The 17638-nt window shown below is 36.9% G+C and overlaps 10 non-coding genes and 10 pseudogenes across 10 annotated transcripts; all 20 read left to right on the plus strand.

Annotated features, from left to right (window-relative positions):
* Nucleotides 1-43: 43 nt before the first annotated feature.
* On the plus strand, nucleotides 44-162 carry LOC145648042 (5S ribosomal RNA; annotated as a pseudogene).
* A 790-nt stretch (nucleotides 163-952) lies between these two features.
* On the plus strand, nucleotides 953-1071 carry LOC145650790 (5S ribosomal RNA). The gene has a single exon (XR_014116737.1). It is a non-coding gene; the product is annotated as a 5S ribosomal RNA (ribosomal RNA).
* A 790-nt stretch (nucleotides 1072-1861) lies between these two features.
* LOC145649141 (5S ribosomal RNA) lies at nucleotides 1862-1980 on the plus strand (annotated as a pseudogene).
* A 352-nt stretch (nucleotides 1981-2332) lies between these two features.
* On the plus strand, nucleotides 2333-2451 carry LOC145650255 (5S ribosomal RNA; annotated as a pseudogene).
* Nucleotides 2452-3459: 1008 nt separating this feature from the next.
* On the plus strand, nucleotides 3460-3578 carry LOC145650801 (5S ribosomal RNA). Its single transcript, XR_014116738.1, has one exon. It is a non-coding gene; the product is annotated as a 5S ribosomal RNA (ribosomal RNA).
* Nucleotides 3579-4369: 791 nt separating this feature from the next.
* On the plus strand, nucleotides 4370-4488 carry LOC145650812 (5S ribosomal RNA). The gene has a single exon (XR_014116739.1). It is a non-coding gene; the product is annotated as a 5S ribosomal RNA (ribosomal RNA).
* A 1227-nt stretch (nucleotides 4489-5715) lies between these two features.
* On the plus strand, nucleotides 5716-5834 carry LOC145650824 (5S ribosomal RNA). The gene has a single exon (XR_014116741.1). It is a non-coding gene; the product is annotated as a 5S ribosomal RNA (ribosomal RNA).
* Nucleotides 5835-6625: 791 nt separating this feature from the next.
* Nucleotides 6626-6744, plus strand: LOC145650836 (5S ribosomal RNA). Its single transcript, XR_014116742.1, has one exon. It is a non-coding gene; the product is annotated as a 5S ribosomal RNA (ribosomal RNA).
* Nucleotides 6745-7534: 790 nt separating this feature from the next.
* Nucleotides 7535-7653, plus strand: LOC145650847 (5S ribosomal RNA). Its single transcript, XR_014116743.1, has one exon. It is a non-coding gene; the product is annotated as a 5S ribosomal RNA (ribosomal RNA).
* Nucleotides 7654-8441: 788 nt separating this feature from the next.
* Nucleotides 8442-8560, plus strand: LOC145648782 (5S ribosomal RNA; annotated as a pseudogene).
* Nucleotides 8561-8911: 351 nt separating this feature from the next.
* On the plus strand, nucleotides 8912-9030 carry LOC145647396 (5S ribosomal RNA; annotated as a pseudogene).
* A 1228-nt stretch (nucleotides 9031-10258) lies between these two features.
* LOC145647397 (5S ribosomal RNA) lies at nucleotides 10259-10377 on the plus strand (annotated as a pseudogene).
* A 790-nt stretch (nucleotides 10378-11167) lies between these two features.
* Nucleotides 11168-11286, plus strand: LOC145650858 (5S ribosomal RNA). Its single transcript, XR_014116744.1, has one exon. It is a non-coding gene; the product is annotated as a 5S ribosomal RNA (ribosomal RNA).
* Nucleotides 11287-11952: 666 nt separating this feature from the next.
* LOC145648582 (5S ribosomal RNA) lies at nucleotides 11953-12071 on the plus strand. Its single transcript, XR_014116479.1, has one exon. It is a non-coding gene; the product is annotated as a 5S ribosomal RNA (ribosomal RNA).
* Nucleotides 12072-13176: 1105 nt separating this feature from the next.
* LOC145647401 (5S ribosomal RNA) lies at nucleotides 13177-13295 on the plus strand (annotated as a pseudogene).
* A 790-nt stretch (nucleotides 13296-14085) lies between these two features.
* On the plus strand, nucleotides 14086-14204 carry LOC145650869 (5S ribosomal RNA). Its single transcript, XR_014116745.1, has one exon. It is a non-coding gene; the product is annotated as a 5S ribosomal RNA (ribosomal RNA).
* A 666-nt stretch (nucleotides 14205-14870) lies between these two features.
* LOC145648694 (5S ribosomal RNA) lies at nucleotides 14871-14989 on the plus strand. Its single transcript, XR_014116492.1, has one exon. It is a non-coding gene; the product is annotated as a 5S ribosomal RNA (ribosomal RNA).
* Nucleotides 14990-16094: 1105 nt separating this feature from the next.
* Nucleotides 16095-16213, plus strand: LOC145647402 (5S ribosomal RNA; annotated as a pseudogene).
* Nucleotides 16214-17003: 790 nt separating this feature from the next.
* Nucleotides 17004-17122, plus strand: LOC145648682 (5S ribosomal RNA; annotated as a pseudogene).
* A 352-nt stretch (nucleotides 17123-17474) lies between these two features.
* LOC145650633 (5S ribosomal RNA) lies at nucleotides 17475-17593 on the plus strand (annotated as a pseudogene).
* Nucleotides 17594-17638: the final 45 nt, after the last annotated feature.

A 17638-nucleotide genomic window follows, 5' to 3' on the forward strand; every position in this document is an offset into this window, starting at 1 on the left:
GATCATATTTGCTATGATTAGGAAATTTGAGTAAGTGTTTAAGGCTTACGGCCACACCAGCTTGAGAACGCCCAATCTCATCTGACCTTGGAAGCTAAGCAAGTTTGGGCCTGGATAGTATTGAGGTGGGACCCTACCTAGGAATACCAGGTGCTGTAAGCTTTTCTTGCATCACTTTAATTTACTTTCAAGCTGACATGCTCAAATGTGAAGTGCAGTGATTAATAAAAAAATCTATCTGTTAGCACCTGGGAATAGCCGATGCTGTAAGTTTTTTTTGCATCACTTTCATTTACTCTCCAACTCACATGCCTGAATGTGAAGTGCAGTGATTCATCAAAAACTATCTGTTAGCACCTTGGACTACGAGATGCTGTAAGCTTCTCTTGAATCACTTTAATTTACTGTCAAGATGACATGCTAGGATGTGAAATGCAGTGATTAATTAAAAAAACTATGTGTTAGCACCTGGGAATAGCAGATGCTGTAAGTTTTTGTTGCATCACTTTACTTTAATCTGTAACTGACAAGCTTGTATGTGAAGTGTACAGATTAAATAGAAATATTTTAGTACCAGGGAATAGCAGGTGCTGTAAGATTGTATTGCATCCCTTTAATTTATGTTCAAGCTATCATGTTCAAATTTGAAGTGCAGTGAATAATTAACTCAAACTATCTGTTAGCACCTGGGAATAGCAGATGCTGTAAGTTTTTTTTGCATCACTTTCATTTACTCTCCAACTCACATGCCTGAATGTGAAGTGCAGTGATTCATCAAAAAACTGTCTGTTAGTGCCTCCATATACCAGATGTTGTAAGCTTTTATTGCATCATTTCATTTACATTCAAGATAACATTCTAGAATGTCAAGTGCAGGGATTAATAAAAAAAATTGTCAGATTGGTCTTTGATCATATTTGCTATGATTAGGCAATTTGAGTAAGTGTTTAAGGCTTACGGCCACACCAGCTTGAGAACGCCCAATCTCATCTGACCTTGGAAGCTAAGCAAGTTTGGGCCTGGATAGTACTGAGGTGGGACCCTACCTAGGAATACCAGGTGCTGTAAGCTTTTCTTGCATCACTTTAATTTACTTTCAAGCTGACATGCTCAAATGTGAAGTGCAGTGATTAATAAAAAAAACTATCTGTTAGCACCTGGGAATAGCCGATGCTGTAAGTTTTTTTTGCATCACTTTCATTTACTCTCCAACTCACATGCCTGAATGTGAAGTGCAGTGATTCATCAAAAACTATCTGTTAGCACCTTGGACTACGAGATGCTGTAAGCTTCTCTTGAATCACTTTAATTTACTGTCAAGATGACATGCTAGGATGTGAAATGCAGTGATTAATTAAAAAAACTATCTGTTAGCACCTGGGAATAGCAGATGCTGTAAGTTTTTGTTGCATCACTTTACTTTAATCTGCAACTGACAAGCTTGTATGTGAAGTGTACAGATTAAATAGAAATATTTTAGTACCAGGGAATAGCAGGTGCTGTAAGATTGTATTGCATCCCTTTAATTTATGTTCAAGCTATCATGTTCAAATTTGAAGTGCAGTGAATAATTAACTCAAACTATCTGTTAGCACCTGGGAATAGCAGATGCTGTAAGTTTTTTTTGCATCACTTTCATTTACTCTCCAACTCACATGCCTGAATGTGAAGTGCAGTGATTCATCAAAAAACTGTCTGTTAGTGCCTCCGTATACCAGATGTTGTAAGCTTTTATTGCATCATTTAATTTACATTCAAGATAACATTCTAGAATGTCAAGTGCAGGGATTAATAAAAAAAATTGTCAGATTGGTCTTTGATCATATTTGCTATGATTAGGCAATTTGAGTAAGTGTTTTAGGCTTACGGCCACACCAGCTTGAGAACGCCCAATCTCATCTGACCTTGGAAGCTAAGCAAGTTTGGGCCTGGATAGTACTGAGGTGGGACCCTACCTAGGAATACCAGGTGCTTTAAGCTTTTCTTGCATCACTTTAATTTACTTTCAAGCTGACATGCTCAAATGTGAAGTGCAGTGATTAATAAAAAAAACTATCTGTTAGCACCTGGGAATAGCCGATGCTGTAAGTTTTTTTTGCATCACTTTCATTTACTCTCCAACTCACATGCCTGAATGTGAAGTGCAGTGATTCATCAAAAAACTGTCTGTTAGTGCCTCCGTATACCAGATGTTGTAAGCTTTTATTGCATCATTTAATTTACATTCAAGATAACATTCTAGAATGTCAATTGCAGGGATTAATAAAAAAAATTGTCAGATTGGTCTTTGATCATATTTGCTATGATTAGGCAAATTGAGTAAGCGTTTAAGGCTTACGGCCACACCAGCTTGAGAATGCCCAATCTCATCTGACCTTGGAAGCTCAGCAAGTTTGGGCCTGGATAGTACTGAAGTGGGACCCTACCTAGGAATACCAGGTGCTGTAAGCTTTTCTTGCATCACTTTAATTTACTTTCAAGCTGACATGCTCAAATGTGAAGTGCAGTGATTAATAAAAAAAACTATCTGTTAGCACCTGGGAATAGCAGATGCTGTAAGTTTTTGTTGCATCACTTTACTTTAATCTGCAACTGACAAGCTTGTATGTGAAGTGTACAGATTAAATAGAAATATTTTAGTACCAGGGAATAGCAGGTGCTGTAAGATTGTATTGCATCCCTATAATTTATGTTCAAGCTATCATGTTCAAATTTGAAGTGCAGTGAATAATTAACTCAAACTATCTGTTAGCACCTGGGAATAGCAGATGCTGTAAGTTTTTTTTGCATCACTTTCATTTACTCTCCAACTCACATGCCTGAATGTGAAGTGCAGTGATTCATCAAAAACTATCTGTTAGCACCTTGGACTACGAGATGCTGTAAGCTTCTCTTGAATCACTTTAATTTACTGTCAAGATGACATGCTAGGATGTGAAATGCAGTGATTAATTAAAAAAACTATCTGTTAGCACCTGGGAATAGCAGATGCTGTAAGTTTTTGTTGCATCACTTTACTTTAATCTGCAACTGACAAGCTTGTATGTGAAGTGTACAGATTAAATAGAAATATTTTAGTACCAGGGAATAGCAGGTGCTGTAAGATTGTATTGCATCCCTTTAATTTATGTTCAAGCTATCATGTTCAAATTTGAAGTGCAGTGAATAATTAACTCAAACTATCTGTTAGCACCTGGGAATAGCAGATGCTGTACGTTTTTTTGGCATCACTTTCATTTACTCTCCAACTCACATGCCTGAATGTGAAGTGCAGTGATTCATCAAAAAACTGTCTGTTAGTGCCTCCATATACCAGATGTTGTAAGCTTTTATTGCATCATTTAATTTACATTCAAGATAACATTCTAGAATGTCAAGTGCAGGGATTAATAAAAAAAATTGTCAGATTGGTCTTTGATCATATTTGCTATGATTAGGCAATTTGAGTAAGTGTTTAAGGCTTACGGCCACACCAGCTTGAGAACGCCCAATCTCATCTGACCTTGGAAGCTAAGCAAGTTTGGGCCTGGATAGTACTGAGGTGGGACCCTACCTAGGAATACCAGGTGCTGTAAGCTTTTCTTGCATCACTTTAATTTACTTTCAAGCTGACATGCTCAAATGTGAAGTGCAGTGATTAATAAAAAAAAACTATCTGTTAGCACCTGGGAATAGCCGATGCTGTAAGTTTTTTTTGCATCACTTTCATTTACTCTCCAACTCACATGCCTGAATGTGAAGTGCAGTGATTCATCAAAAACTATCTGTTAGCACCTTGGACTACGAGATGCTGTAAGCTTCTCTTGAATCACTTTAATTTACTGTCAAGATGACATGCTAGGATGTGAAATGCAGTGATTAATTAAAAAAACTATCTGTTAGCACCTGGGAATAGCAGATGCTGTAAGTTTTTGTTGCATCACTTTACTTTAATCTGCAACTGACAAGCTTGTATGTGAAGTGTACAGATTAAATAGAAATATTTTAGTACCAGGGAATAGCAGGTGCTGTAAGATTGTATTGCATCCCTTTAATTTATGTTCAAGCTATCATGTTCAAATTTGAAGTGCAGTGAATAATTAACTCAAACTATCTGTTAGCACCTGGGAATAGCAGATGCTGTACGTTTTTTTGGCATCACTTTCATTTACTCTCCAACTCACATGCCTGAATGTGAAGTGCAGTGATTCATCAAAAAACTGTCTGTTAGTGCGTCCATATACCAGATGTTGTAAGCTTTTATTGCATCATTTAATTTACATTCAAGATAACATTCTAGAATGTCAAGTGCAGGGATTAATAAAAAAAATTGTCAGATTGGTCTTTGATCATATTTGCTATGATTAGGCAATTTGAGTAAGTGTTTAAGGCTTACGGCCACACCAGCTTGAGAACGCCCAATCTCATCTGACCTTGGAAGCTAAGCAAGTTTGGGCCTGGATAGTACTGAGGTGGGACCCTACCTAGGAATACCAGGTGCTGTAAGCTTTTCTTGCATCACTTTAATTTACTTTCAAGCTGACATGCTCAAATGTGAAGTGCAGTGATTAATAAAAAAAAACTATCTGTTAGCACCTGGGAATAGCCGATGCTGTAAGTTTTTTTTGCATCACTTTCATTTACTCTCCAACTCACATGCCTGAATGTGAAGTGCAGTGATTCATCAAAAACTATCTGTTAGCACCTTGGACTACGAGATGCTGTAAGCTTCTTTTGAATCACTTTAATTTACTGTCAAGATGACATGCTAGGATGTGAAATGCAGTGATTAATTAAAAAAACTCTGTTAGCACCTGGGAATAGCAGATGCTGTAAGTTTTTGTTGCATCACTTTACTTTAATCTGCAACTGACAAGCTTGTATGTGAAGTGTACAGATTAAATAGAAATATTTTAGTACCAGGGAATAGCAGGTGCTGTAAGATTGTATTGCATCCCTTTAATTTATGTTCAAGCTATCATGTTCAAATTTGAAGTGCAGTGAATAATTAACTCAAACTATCTGTTAGCACCTGGGAATAGCAGATGCTGTACGTTTTTTTGGCATCACTTTCATTTACTCTCCAACTCACATGCCTGAATGTGAAGTGCAGTGATTCATCAAAAACTATCTGTTAGCACCTTGGACTACGAGATGCTGTAAGCTTCTCTTGAATCACTTTAATTTACTGTCAAGATGACATGCTAGGATGTGAAATGCAGTGATTAATTAAAAAAACTATGTGTTAGCACCTGGGAATAGCAGATGCTGTAAGTTTTTGTTGCATCACTTTACTTTAATCTGTAACTGACAAGCTTGTATGTGAAGTGTACAGATTAAATAGAAATATTTTAGTACCAGGGAATAGCAGGTGCTGTAAGATTGTATTGCATCCCTTTAATTTATGTTCAAGCTATCATGTTCAAATTTGAAGTGCAGTGAATAATTAACTCAAACTATCTGTTAGCACCTGGGAATAGCAGATGCTGTAAGTTTTTTTTGCATCACTTTCATTTACTCTCCAACTCACATGCCTGAATGTGAAGTGCAGTGATTCATCAAAAAACTGTCTGTTAGTGCCTCCATATACCAGATGTTGTAAGCTTTTATTGCATCATTTAATTTACATTCAAGATAACATTCTAGAATGTCAAGTGCAGGGATTAATAAAAAAAATTGTCAGATTGGTCTTTGATCATATTTGCTATGATTAGGCAATTTGAGTAAGTGTTTAAGGCTTACGGCCACACCAGCTTGAGAACGCCCAATCTCATCTGACCTTGGAAGCTAAGCAAGTTTGGGCCTGGATAGTACTGAGGTGGGACCCTACCTAGGAATACCAGGTGCTGTAAGCTTTTCTTGCATCACTTTAATTTACTTTCAAGCTGACATGCTCAAATGTGAAGTGCAGTGATTAATAAAAAAAAACTATCTGTTAGCACCTGGGAATAGCCGATGCTGTAAGTTTTTTTTGCATCACTTTCATTTACTCTCCAACTCACATGCCTGAATGTGAAGTGCAGTGATTCATCAAAAACTATCTGTTAGCACCTTGGACTACGAGATGCTGTAAGCTTCTCTTGAATCACTTTAATTTACTGTCAAGATGACATGCTAGGATGTGAAATGCAGTGATTAATTAAAAAAACTATCTGTTAGCACCTGGGAATAGCAGATGCTGTAAGTTTTTGTTGCATCACTTTACTTTAATCTGCAACTGACAAGCTTGTATGTGAAGTGTACAGATTAAATAGAAATATTTTAGTACCAGGGAATAGCAGGTGCTGTAAGATTGTATTGCATCCCTTTAATTTATGTTCAAGCTATCATGTTCAAATTTGAAGTGCAGTGAATAATTAACTCAAACTATCTGTTAGCACCTGGGAATAGCAGATGCTGTAAGTTTTTTTTGCATCACTTTCATTTACTCTCCAACTCACATGCCTGAATGTGAAGTGCAGTGATTCATCAAAAAACTGTCTGTTAGTGCCTCCGTATACCAGATGTTGTAAGCTTTTATTGCATCATTTAATTTACATTCAAGATAACATTCTAGAATGTCAAGTGCAGGGATTAATAAAAAAAATTGTCAGATTGGTCTTTGATCATATTTGCTATGATTAGGCAATTTGAGTAAGTGTTTAAGGCTTACGGCCACACCAGCTTGAGAACGCCCAATCTCATCTGACCTTGGAAGCTAAGCAAGTTTGGGCCTGGATAGTACTGAGGTGGGACCCTACCTAGGAATACCAGGTGCTGTAAGCTTTTCTTGCATCACTTTAATTTACTTTCAAGCTGACATGCTCAAATGTGAAGTGCAGTGATTAATAAAAAAAAACTATCTGTTAGCACCTGGGAATAGCCGATGCTGTAAGTTTTTTTTGCATCACTTTCATTTACTCTCCAACTCCCATGCCTGAATGTGAAGTGCAGTGATTCATCAAAAACTATCTGTTAGCACCTTGGACTACGAGATGCTGTAAGCTTCTCTTGAATCACTTTAATTTACTGTCAAGATGACATGCTAGGATGTGAAATGCAGTGATTAATTAAAAAAACTATCTGTTAGCACCTGGGAATAGCAGATGCTGTAAGTTTTTGTTGCATCACTTTACTTTAATCTGCAACTGACAAGCTTGTATGTGAAGTGTACAGATTAAATAGAAATATTTTAGTACCAGGGAATAGCAGGTGCTGTAAGATTGTATTGCATCCCTTTAATTTATGTTCAAGCTATCATGTTCAAATTTGAAGTGCAGTGAATAATTAACTCAAACTATCTGTTAGCACCTGGGAATAGCAGATGCTGTAAGTTTTTTTTGCATCACTTTCATTTACTCTCCAACTCACATGCCTGAATGTGAAGTGCAGTGATTCATCAAAAAACTGTCTGTTAGTGCCTCCGTATACCAGATGTTGTAAGCTTTTATTGCATCATTTAATTTACATTCAAGATAACATTCTAGAATGTCAAGTGCAGGGATTAATAAAAAAATTGTCAGATTGGTCTTTGATCATATTTGCTATGATTAGGCAATTTGAGTAAGTGTTTAAGGCTTACGGCCACACCAGCTTGAGAACGCCCAATCTCATCTGACCTTGGAAGCTAAGCAAGTTTGGGCCTGGATAGTACTGAGGTGGGACCCTACCTAGGAATACCAGGTGCTGTAAGCTTTTCTTGCATCACTTTAATTTACTTTCAAGCTGACATGCTCAAATGTAAAGTGCAGTGATTAATAAAAAAAACTATCTGTTAGCACCTGGGAATAGCCGATGCTGTAAGTTTTTTTTGCATCACTTTCATTTACTCTCCAACTCACATGCCTGAATGTGAAGTGCAGTGATTCATCAAAAACTATCTGTTAGCACCTTGGACTACGAGATGCTGTAAGCTTCTTTTGAATCACTTTAATTTACTGTCAAGATGACATGCTAGGATGTGAAATGCAGTGATTAATTAAAAAAACTCTGTTAGCACCTGGGAATAGCAGATGCTGTAAGTTTTTGTTGCATCACTTTACTTTAATCTGCAACTGACAAGCTTGTATGTGAAGTGTACAGATTAAATAGAAATATTTTAGTACCAGGGAATAGCAGGTGCTGTAAGATTGTATTGCATCCCTTTAATTTATGTTCAAGCTATCATGTTCAAATTTGAAGTGCAGTGAATAATTAACTCAAACTATCTGTTAGCACCTGGGAATAGCAGATGCTGTAAGTTTTTTTTGCATCACTTTCATTTACTCTCCAACTCACATGCCTGAATGTGAAGTGCAGTGATTCATCAAAAAACTGTCTGTTAGTGCCTCCGTATACCAGATGTTGTAAGCTTTTATTGCATCATTTAATTTACATTCAAGATAACATTCTAGAATGTCAAGTGCAGGGATTAATAAAAAAAATTGTCAGATTGGTCTTTGATCATATTTGCTATGATTAGGCAATTTGAGTAAGTGTTTAAGGCTTATGGCCACACCAGCTTGAGAACGCCCAATCTCATCTGACCTTGGAAGCTAAGCAAGTTTGGGCCTGGATAGTACTGAGGTGGGACCCTACCTAGGAATACCAGGTGCTTTAAGCTTTTCTTGCATCACTTTAATTTACTTTCAAGCTGACATGCTCAAATGTGAAGTGCAGTGATTAATAAAAAAAACTATCTGTTAGCACCTGGGAATAGCCGATGCTGTAAGTTTTTTTTGCATCACTTTCATTTACTCTCCAACTCACATGCCTGAATGTGAAGTGCAGTGATTCATCAAAAAACTGTCTGTTAGTGCCTCCGTATACCAGATGTTGTAAGCTTTTATTGCATCATTTAATTTACATTCAAGATAACATTCTAGAATGTCAATTGCAGGGATTAATAAAAAAAATTGTCAGATTGGTCTTTGATCATATTTGCTATGATTAGGCAAATTGAGAAGCGTTTAAGGCTTACGGCCACACCAGCTTGAGAATGCCCAATCTCATCTGACCTTGGAAGCTAAGCAAGTTTGGGCCTGGATAGTACTGAGGTGGGACCCTACCTAGGAATACCAGGTGCTGTAAGCTTTTCTTGCATCACTTTAATTTACTTTCAAGCTGACATGCTCAAATGTGAAGTGCAGTGATTAATAAAAAAAACTATCTGTTAGCACCTGGGAATAGCCGATGTTGTAAGTTTTTTTTGCATCACTTTCATTTACGCTCCAACTCACATGCCTGAATGTGAAGTGCAGTGATTCATCAAAAACTATCTGTTAGCACCTTGGACTACGAGATGCTGTAAGCTTCTCTTGAATCACTTTAATTTACTCTCAAGATGACATGCTAGGATGTGAAATGCAGTGATTAATTAAAAAAACTATCTGTTAGCACCTGGGAATAGCAGATGCTGTAAGTTTTTGTTGCATCACTTTACTTTAATCTGCAACTGACAAGCTTGTATGTGAAGTGTACAGATTAAATAGAAATATTTTTGTACCAGGGAATAGCAGGTGGTGTAAGATTGTATTGCATCCCTTTAATTTATGTTCAAGCTATCATGTTCAAATTTGAAGTGCAGTGAATAATTAACTCAAACTATCTGTTAGCACCTGGGAATAGCCGATGCTGTAAGTTTTTTTTGCATCACTTTCATTTACTCTCCAACTCACATGCCTGAATGTGAAGTGCAGTGATTCATCAAAAACTATCTGTTAGCACCTTGGACTACGAGATGCTGTAAGCTTCTCTTGAATCACTTTAATTTACTGTCAAGATGACATGCTAGGATGTGAAATGCAGTGATTAATTAAAAAAACTATGTGTTAGCACCTGGGAATAGCAGATGCTGTAAGTTTTTGTTGCATCACTTTACTTTAATCTGTAACTGACAAGCTTGTATGTGAAGTGTACAGATTAAATAGAAATATTTTAGTACCAGGGAATAGCAGGTGCTGTAAGATTGTATTGCATCCCTTTAATTTATGTTCAAGCTATCATGTTCAAATTTGAAGTGCAGTGAATAATTAACTCAAACTATCTGTTAGCACCTGGGAATAGCAGATGCTGTAAGTTTTTTTTGCATCACTTTCATTTAATCTCCAACTCACATGCCTGAATGTGAAGTGCAGTGATTCATCAAAAAACTGTCTGTTAGTGCCTCCATATACCAGATGTTGTAAGCTTTTATTGCATCATTTAATTTACATTCAAGATAACATTCTAGAATGTCAAGTGCAGGGATTAATAAAAAAAATTGTCAGATTGGTCTTTGATCATATTTGCTATGATTAGGCAAATTGAGTAAGCGTTTAAGGCTTACGGCCACACCAGCTTGAGAATGCCCAATCTCATCTGACCTTGGAAGCTAAGCAAGTTTGGGCCTGGATAGTACTGAGGTGGGACCCTACCTAGGAATACCAGGTGCTGTAAGCTTTTCTTGCATCACTTTAATTTACTTTCAAGCTGACATGCTCAAATGTGAAGTGCAGTGATTAATAAAAAAAACTATCTGTTAGCACCTGGGAATAGCCGATGTTGTAAGTTTTTTTTGCATCACTTTCATTTACTCTCCAACTCACATGCCTGAATGTGAAGTGCAGTGATTCATCAAAAACTATCTGTTAGCACCTTGGACTACGAGATGCTGTAAGCTTCTCTTGAATCACTTTAATTTACTCTCAAGATGACATGCTAGGATGTGAAATGCAGTGATTAATTAAAAAAACTATCTGTTAGCACCTGGGAATAGCAGATGCTGTAAGTTTTTGTTGCATCACTTTACTTTAATCTGCAACTGACAAGCTTGTATGTGAAGTGTACAGATTAAATAGAAATATTTTAGTACCAGGGAATAGCAGGTGCTGTAAGATTGTATTGCATCCCTTTAATTTATGTTCAAGCTATCATGTTCAAATTTGAAGTGCAGTGAATAATTAACTCAAACTATCTGTTAGCACCTGGGAATAGCAGATGCTGTAAGTTTTTTTTGCATCACTTTCATTTACTCTCCAACTCACATGCCTGAATGTGAAGTGCAGTGATTCATCAAAAAACTGTCTGTTAGTGCCTCCGTATACCAGATGTTGTAAGCTTTTATTGCATCATTTAATTTACATTCAAGATAACATTCTAGAATGTCAAGTGCAGGGATTAATAAAAAAAATTGTCAGATTGGTCTTTGATCATATTTGCTATGATTAGGCAATTTGAGTAAGTGTTTAAGGCTTACGGCCACACCAGCTTGAGAACGCCCAATCTCATCTGACCTTGGAAGCTAAGCAAGTTTGGGCCTGGATAGTACTGAGGTGGGACCCTACCTAGGAATACCAGGTGCTGTAAGCTTTTCTTGCATCACTTTAATTTACTTTCAAGCTGACATGCTCAAATGTGAAGTGCAGTGATTAATAAAAAAAACTATCTGTTAGCACCTGGGAATAGCCGATGTTGTAAGTTTTTTTTGCATCACTTTCATTTACTCTCCAACTCACATGCCTGAATGTGAAGTGCAGTGATTCATCAAAAACTATCTGTTAGCACCTTGGACTACGAGATGCTGTAAGCTTCTCTTGAATCACTTTAATTTACTCTCAAGATGACATGCTAGGATGTGAAATGCAGTGATTAATTAAAAAAACTATCTGTTAGCACCTGGGAATAGCAGATGCTGTAAGTTTTTGTTGCATCACTTTACTTTAATCTGCAACTGACAAGCTTGTATGTGAAGTGTACAGATTAAATAGAAATATTTTAGTACCAGGGAATAGCAGGTGCTGTAAGATTGTATTGCATCCCTTTAATTTATGTTCAAGCTATCATGTTCAAATTTGAAGTGCAGTGAATAATTAGTGCCTCCGTATACCAGCTCCGTATTGTAAGCTTTTATTGCATCATTTAATTACATTCAAGATAACATTCTAGAATGTCAAGTGCAGGGATTAATAAAAAAAATTGTCAGATTGGTCTTTGATTATATTTGCTATGATTAGGCAATTTGAGTAAGTGTTTAAGGCTTACGGCCACACCAGCTTGAGAACGCCCAATCTCATCTGAACTTGGAAGCTAAGCAAGTTTGGGCCTGAATAGTACTGAGGTGGGACCCTACCTAGGAATACCAGGTGCTGTAAGCTTTTCTTGCATCACTTTAATTTACTTTCAAGCTGACATGCTCAAATGTGAAGTGCAGTGATTAATAAAAAAAACTATCTGTTAGCACCTGGGAATAGCAGATGCTGTAAGTTTTTTTTGCATCACTTTCATTTACTCTCCAACTCACATGCCTGAATGTGAAGTGCAGTGATTCCTCAAACATCTATCTGTTAGCACCTTGGACTACGAGATGCTGTAAGCTTCTCTTGCATCCCTTTAATTTACTTTCAAGATGACATGCTAGGATGTGAAGTGCAGTGATTAATTAAAAAAACTATCTGTTAGCACCTGGGAATAGCAAATGCTGTAAGTTTTTGTTGCATCACTTTACTTTAATCTGCAACTGACAAGCTTGTATGTGAAGTGTACAGATTAAATAGAAATATTTTAGTACCAGGGAATAGCAGGTGCTGTAAGATTGTATTGCATCCCTTTAATTTATGTTCAAGCTATCATGTTCAAATTTGAAGTGCAGTGAATAATTAACTCAAACTATCTGTTAGCACCTGGGAATAGCAGATGCTGTAAGTTTTTTTTGCATCACTTTCATTTACTCTCCAACTCACATGCCTGAATGTGAAGTGCAGTGATTCCTCAAAAATCTATCTGTTAGCACCTTGGACTACGAGATGCTGTAAGCTTCTCTTGCATCACTTTAATTTACTTTCAAGATGACATGCTAGGATGTGAAGTGCAGTGATTAATTAAAAAAACTATCTGTTAGCATCTGGGAATAGCAGATGCTGTAAGTTTTTGTTGCATCACTTTACTTTAATCTGCAACTGACAAGCTTGTATGTGAAGTGTACAGATTAAATAGAAATATTTTAGTACCAGGGAATAGCAGGTGCTGTAAGATTGTTTGCATCCCTTTAATTTATGTTCAAGCTATCATGTTCAAATTTGAAGTGCAGTGAATAATTAGTGCCTCCGTATACCAGCTCCGTATTGTAAGCTTTTATTGCATCATTTAATTACATTCAAGATAACATTCTAGAATGTCAAGTGCAGGGATTAATAAAAAAAATTGTCAGATTGGTCTTTGATCATATTTGCTATGATTAGGCAATTTGAGTAAGTGTTTAAGGCTTACGGCCACACCAGCTTGAGAACGCCCAATCTCATCTGACCTTGGAAGGTAAGCAAGTTTGGGCCTGGATAGTACTGAGGTGGGACCCTACCTAGGAATACCAGGTGCTGTAAGCTTTTCTTGCATCACTTTAATTTACTTTCAAGCTGACATGCTCAAATGTGAAGTGCAATGATTAATAAAAAAAACTATCTGTTAGCACCTGGGAATAGCCGATGTTGTAAGTTTTTTTTGCATCACTTTCATTTACTCTCCAACTCACATGCCTGAATGTGAAGTGCAGTGATTCATCAAAAACTATCTGTTAGCACCTTGGACTACGAGATGCTGTAAGCTTCTCTTGAATCACTTTAATTTACTCTCAAGATGACATGCTAGGATGTGAAATGCAGTGATTAATTAAAAAAACTATCTGTTAGCACCTGGGAATAGCAGATGCTGTAAGTTTTTGTTGCATCACTTTACTTTAATCTGCAACTGACAAGCTTGTATGTGAAGTGTACAGATTAAATAGAAATATTTTAGTACCAGGGAATAGCAGGTGCTGTAAGATTGTATTGCATCCCTTTAATTTATGTTCAAGCTATCATGTTCAAATTTGAAGTGCAGTGAATAATTAACTCAAACTATCTGTTAGCACCTGGGAATAGCAGATGCTGTAAGTTTTTTTTGCATCACTTTCATTTACTCTCCAACTCACATGCCTGAATGTGAAGTGCAGTGATTCATCAAAAAACTGTCTGTTAGTGCCTCCGTATACCAGATGTTGTAAGCTTTTATTGCATCATTTAATTTACATTCAAGATAACATTCTAGAATGTCAAGTGCAGGGATTAATAAAAAAAATTGTCAGATTGGTCTTTGATCATATTTGCTATGATTAGGCAATTTGAGTAAGTGTTTAAGGCTTACGGCCACACCAGCTTGAGAACGCCCAATCTCATCTGACCTTGGAAGCTAAGCAAGTTTGGGCCTGGATAGTACTGAGGTGGGACCCTACCTAGGAATACCAGGTGCTGTAAGCTTTTCTTGCATCACTTTAATTTACTTTCAAGCTGACATGCTCAAATGTGAAGTGCAGTGATTAATAAAAAAAACTATCTGTTAGCACCTGGGAATAGCCGATGTTGTAAGTTTTTTTTGCATCACTTTCATTTACTCTCCAACTCACATGCCTGAATGTGAAGTGCAGTGATTCATCAAAAACTATCTGTTAGCACCTTGGACTACGAGATGCTGTAAGCTTCTCTTGAATCACTTTAATTTACTCTCAAGATGACATGCTAGGATGTGAAATGCAGTGATTAATTAAAAAAACTATCTGTTAGCACCTGGGAATAGCAGATGCTGTAAGTTTTTGTTGCATCACTTTACTTTAATCTGCAACTGACAAGCTTGTATGTGAAGTGTACAGATTAAATAGAAATATTTTAGTACCAGGGAATAGCAGGTGCTGTAAGATTGTATTGCATCCCTTTAATTTATGTTCAAGCTATCATGTTCAAATTTGAAGTGCAGTGAATAATTAGTGCCTCCGTATACCAGCTCCGTATTGTAAGCTTTTATTGCATCATTTAATTACATTCAAGATAACATTCTAGAATGTCAAGTGCAGGGATTAATAAAAAAAATTGTCAGATTGGTCTTTGATTATATTTGCTATGATTAGGCAATTTGAGTAAGTGTTTAAGGCTTACGGCCACACCAGCTTGAGAACGCCCAATCTCATCTGAACTTGGAAGCTAAGCAAGTTTGGGCCTGAATAGTACTGAGGTGGGACCCTACCTAGGAATACCAGGTGCTGTAAGCTTTTCTTGCATCACTTTAATTTACTTTCAAGCTGACATGCTCAAATGTGAAGTGCAGTGATTAATAAAAAAAACTATCTGTTAGCACCTGGGAATAGCAGATGCTGTAAGTTTTTTTTGCATCACTTTCATTTACTCTCCAACTCACATGCCTGAATGTGAAGTGCAGTGATTCCTCAAACATCTATCTGTTAGCACCTTGGACTACGAGATGCTGTAAGCTTCTCTTGCATCCCTTTAATTTACTTTCAAGATGACATGCTAGGATGTGAAGTGCAGTGATTAATTAAAAAAACTATCTGTTAGCACCTGGGAATAGCAAATGCTGTAAGTTTTTGTTGCATCACTTTACTTTAATCTGCAACTGACAAGCTTGTATGTGAAGTGTACAGATTAAATAGAAATATTTTAGTACCAGGGAATAGCAGGTGCTGTAAGATTGTATTGCATCCCTTTAATTTATGTTCAAGCTATCATGTTCAAATTTGAAGTGCAGTGAATAATTAACTCAAACTATCTGTTAGCACCTGGGAATAGCAGATGCTGTAAGTTTTTTTTGCATCACTTTCATTTACTCTCCAACTCACATGCCTGAATGTGAAGTGCAGTGATTCCTCAAAAATCTATCTGTTAGCACCTTGGACTACGAGATGCTGTAAGCTTCTCTTGCATCACTTTAATTTACTTTCAAGATGACATGCTAGGATGTGAAGTGCAGTGATTAATTAAAAAAACTATCTGTTAGCATCTGGGAATAGCAGATGCTGTAAGTTTTTGTTGCATCACTTTACTTTAATCTGCAACTGACAAGCTTGTATGTGAAGTGTACAGATTAAATAGAAATATTTTAGTACCAGGGAATAGCAGGTGCTGTAAGATTGTTTGCATCCCTTTAATTTATGTTCAAGCTATCATGTTCAAATTTGAAGTGCAGTGAATAATTAGTGCCTCCGTATACCAGCTCCGTATTGTAAGCTTTTATTGCATCATTTAATTACATTCAAGATAACATTCTAGAATGTCAAGTGCAGGGATTAATAAAAAAAATTGTCAGATTGGTCTTTGATCATATTTGCTATGATTAGGCAATTTGAGTAAGTGTTTAAGGCTTACGGCCACACCAGCTTGAGAACGCCCAATCTCATCTGACCTTGGAAGGTAAGCAAGTTTGGGCCTGGATAGTACTGAGGTGGGACCCTACCTAGGAATACCAGGTGCTGTAAGCTTTTCTTGCATCACTTTAATTTACTTTCAAGCTGACATGCTCAAATGTGAAGTGCAGTGATTAATAAAAAAAACTATCTGTTAGCACCTGGGAATAGCAGATGCTGTAAGTTTTTTTTGCATCACTTTCATTTACTCTCCAACTCACATGCCTGAATGTGAAGTGCAGTGATTCATCAAAAACTATCTGTTAGCACCTTGGACTACGAGATGCTGTAAGCTTCTCTTGAATCACTTTAATTTACTGTCAAGATGACATGCTAGGATGTGAAATGCAGTGATTAATTAAAAAAACTATCTGTTAGCACCTGGGAATAGCAGATGCTGTAAGTTTTTGTTGCATCACTTTACTTTAATCTGCAACTGACAAGCTTGTATGTGAAGTGTACAGATTAAATAGAAATATTTTAGTACCAGGGAATAGCAAGTGCTGTAAGATTGTATTGCATCCCTTTAATTTATGTTCAAGCTATCATGTTCAAATTTGAAGTGCAGTGAATAATTAACTCAAACTATCTGTTAGCACCTGGGAATAGCAGATGCTGTACGTTTTTTTTGCATCACTTTCATTTACTCTCCAACTCACATGCCTGAATGTGAAGTGCAGTGATTCATCAAAAAACTGTCTGTTAGTGCCTCCGTATACCAGATGTTGTAAGCTTTTATTGCATCATTTAATTTACATTCAAGATAACATTCTAGAATGTCAAGTGCAGGGATTAATAAAAAAAATTGTCAGATTGGTCTTTGATCATATTTGCTATGATTAGGCAATTTGAGTAAGTGCTTAAGGCTTACGTCCACACCAGCTTGAGAACGCCCAATCTCATCTGACCTTGGAAGCTAAGCAAGTTTGGGCCTGGATAGTACTGAGGTGGGACCCTACCTAGGAATACCAGGTGCTGTAAGCTTTTCTTGCATCACTTTAATTTACTTTCAAGCTGACATGCTCAAATGTGAAGTGCAGTGATTAATAAAAAAAACTATCTGTTAGCACCTGGGAATAGCAGATGCTGTAAGTTTTTTTTGCATCACTTTCATTTACTCTCCAACTCACATGCCTGAATGTGAAGTGCAGTGATTCATCAAAAAACTGTCTGTTAGTGCCTCCGTATACCAGATGTTGTAAGCTTTTATTGCATCATTTAATTTACATTCAAGATACCATTCTAGAATGTCAAGTGCAGGGATTAATAAAAAAAATTGTCAGATTGGTCTTTGATCATATTTGCTATGATTAGGAAATTTGAGTAAGTGTTTAAATCTTACGGCCGCACCAGCTTGAGCACGCCCAATCTCATCTGACCTTGGAAGCTAAGCAAGTTTGGGTCTGGATAGTACTGAGGTGGGACCCTACCTAGGAATACCAGGTGCTGTAAGCTTTTATTGCATCACTTTAATTTACTTTCAAGCTGACATGCTCAAAT

The sequence above is a fragment of the Electrophorus electricus genome, chromosome 13 (assembly GCF_041902795.1).
Source record: "Electrophorus electricus isolate QZ-2024a chromosome 13, ASM4190279v1, whole genome shotgun sequence".
NCBI classification, from domain to species: domain Eukaryota; kingdom Metazoa; phylum Chordata; class Actinopteri; order Gymnotiformes; family Gymnotidae; genus Electrophorus; species Electrophorus electricus.